The sequence below is a fragment of the Chrysemys picta genome, unplaced genomic scaffold (assembly GCF_011386835.1).
Source record: "Chrysemys picta bellii isolate R12L10 unplaced genomic scaffold, ASM1138683v2 scaf2795, whole genome shotgun sequence".
Lineage (NCBI taxonomy): Eukaryota > Metazoa > Chordata > Testudines > Emydidae > Chrysemys > Chrysemys picta.
The window spans coordinates 1-2500 of record NW_027055497.1 but is presented as its reverse complement, the minus strand read 5'-3'; the positions used below and the strand labels follow the sequence as shown (position 1 = coordinate 2500).

General features: G+C 75.3%; 1 non-coding gene across 1 annotated transcript; it reads right to left on the bottom strand.

Annotated features, from left to right (window-relative positions):
• Positions 1-1651: 1651 nt before the first annotated feature.
• On the bottom strand, positions 1652-1770 carry LOC135980345 (5S ribosomal RNA). The gene has a single exon (XR_010597441.1). It is a non-coding gene; the product is annotated as a 5S ribosomal RNA (ribosomal RNA).
• Between the last annotated feature and the right edge of the window lie 730 nt (positions 1771-2500).

Here is a 2500-nt window from a genome sequence, read left to right as displayed (position 1 = left end):
GGGAGGCTTAGCAGTCTTCCCCCAGGCTGGGTGGGGGCCTGGCGGGAGGCGTCGCAGTCTTCCCCCGGGCGGTCCGGTGGGGGAGGCTTAGCAGTCGTCCCCAGGGCGGTCCGGGGGTGGGGTGGGGTGGGGGGCCTCACAGTCGTCCCTCGGAGAGCCGGGTCGGCGGCAGTGGTGGGTTTACGTCCAGCCTCCGGAGGGTGCGCGTCCTCGGAGGCGATGCAGGCGCCGCAGAGAGGCAGCCTCCGAGGCAGGGAGCGGAGCACCGAGGCTGGGGAGAGGGGAGCAGGAGCCGGGGGCTGGGGGTGGGGGTGGGGGGCGTTCAGGACAACCGGTCAAGCCCCGGGAAGCAGCTGTCAAATGTTCCAAGTCCCCACTCGGCCACCAGGTCCACCCCAGTCTAGCAATGGGGTTGACCTGGCTGACGGCCGGTTAGTATCAAGGTAAACTCACCGTCGTCCACAGGAGGGCAGCTCTCAGGCCGGCCGGCTGCGGCTGACTCTGGGGCGGCGCCCGGTCCCGGCAGCGAGGGGCGGGGGGCGCGGAGCGAGACGGGGCTAACCGGGGGGGGGGGGGCGCCTCCTGCGACTTTGGGGGCCGCGGGTCGTCAGTGGCGTGCAGGCCGGGCCTCTCCCGGGGGATTCGGGGGGGCGGTCCTGCGGGCCGGGCGCAGGGGGCTCGGGCGAGCCCGGGCCGGTCCGCCCCGGGGCCGGGGTCTCCGCCTGCGGCTCAGGGGGGCGCGGGTCGTCGGGGGAGGAAGCCCGGGGGAGCTGCACACCGGCCCGCCAGGCCAGGCCTGGCCTGGATGGCCGCGGGGGGATTCGGGGCGGTCCCGCGGGCCGGGGGCCGGGCGCAGGGGAGGCGGGGGGTCCGAGCGAGTCCGTCCCGGGCCCGGGGCCTCCCCCTGCGGCTTTGGGGTCCGTGGGTCCCCGCTGGCGGAAGCCACTGGGAGCTGGACACCCGCCGTCCGTCCCGCCTGGCCAGGCCTGGCCTGGGTGGCCGCGGGGGGATTCGGGGCGGTCCCGCGGGCCGGCGGCCGGGCGCAGGGGAGGCGGGGGGTCCGAGCGAGTCGGTCCCGGGCCTGGGGTCTCCCCCTGCGGCTTTGGGGTCCGTGGGTCCCCGCTGGAGGAAGCCGCTGGGCGCTGGACACCCGCCGTCCGTCCCGCCTGGCCAGGCCTGGCCTGGGTGGCCGCGGGGGGATTCGGGGCGGTCCCGCGGGCCGGCGGCCGGGCGCAGGGGGTCCGAGCGAGTCCGTCCCAGGCCCGGGGCCTCCCCCTGCGGCTTTGGGGTCCGTGGGTCCCCGCTGGAGGAAGCCGCTGGGCGCTGGACACCCGCCGTCCGTCCCGCCTGGCCAGGCCTGGCCTGGGTGGCCGCGGGGGGGGATTCGGGGCGGACCTGCGGGCCGGCGGCCGGGAGGGTCCGGGCCAGTCCGCCCCATGCCCGGCGTCTCCCCCAGCGGCTTCGGTGGCCCCGGGGGGGGTCCTCCGCGGAGGAAGCCGGGTGGGTGGGGAGCCGGACCCCAGGCGCCCAGACCCGTGACCTGCGGCCGCGACCTCCGACTCGGCAGGAGCGACGAGGGGCTTTCCGGCCCGTCCCCCCCTCTCCTTCCCCCCCAGAAAAGGAGAGAGAGCTGACTCGGACCGGGAAAAGCTGCCTACGGCACCTGGGATTCCCAGGCGGTCACCCATCCAAGTACTAGCCAGGCCCGGGACGGTTTACCTTCCGAGATCGGACGGGATCGGGGGCGTTCGGTCCGGTATGGCCGTAGGCACCCGGCCCCGCGCCTCCTCGCCCGCTTTCCCCTGCCGACGCCCGGGCCTGCCGCACGGTGAGCCCCGGTCGGACTGCCCCCCCCCCTGCGGCAGGGCCCCCGTCTCTCGCGGGCCCGGTCCTTTTTTCCTTTTCGAGCTCCGGGGCCCGGGCTGGCCGCCAGAGCCCCTCCGCCCGCCCTCCCCGGCGTCGGGGAAAATACTGTCCCGGACTTCCAGTGCGCCCGATCCTGTCAGCCGGGGGGTGGGGAGGGGCAGTCCCTCGCTGCGGCCGGGGAGGGTGAGCCCAGGGCGGCTTGCCTGCCGTGCGAGGCCCCTCTCGGCCACCAGGTCAACCCCGAGTCGAAAGGGCTGAAAAATTTTCAGAGTCCCCTCCCGGGCACCAGGTCAACCCGTGGAATCGGACGGGTTCACCTGCTGGCCGGTTCGCTTCCCGGCCACCAGGTCAACCCCTAGGTTGCCGACCGGCCTACCCAGTGGCCGGTTTGCTTTCCGGCCACCAGGTCAACCCCTAGGGGTTTTAACGGGGGCACGCCCGGTGGCCTCTTTCCCGTCCGGTCACCAGGTCAACCCGGATCTCCCTCCTTCCCTGGGCGTCCCCTCCTCGGAGGCGTCAGGTTCCATTTCCCCCCCCCCCCCCCCAGACTTCCAGGGGCCCGATCCAGTCGGCCGGGAGGCAGTCCCTCGCTGCGGCCGGGGAGGGTGAGCCCAGGGCGGCCTGGTCCATGTCT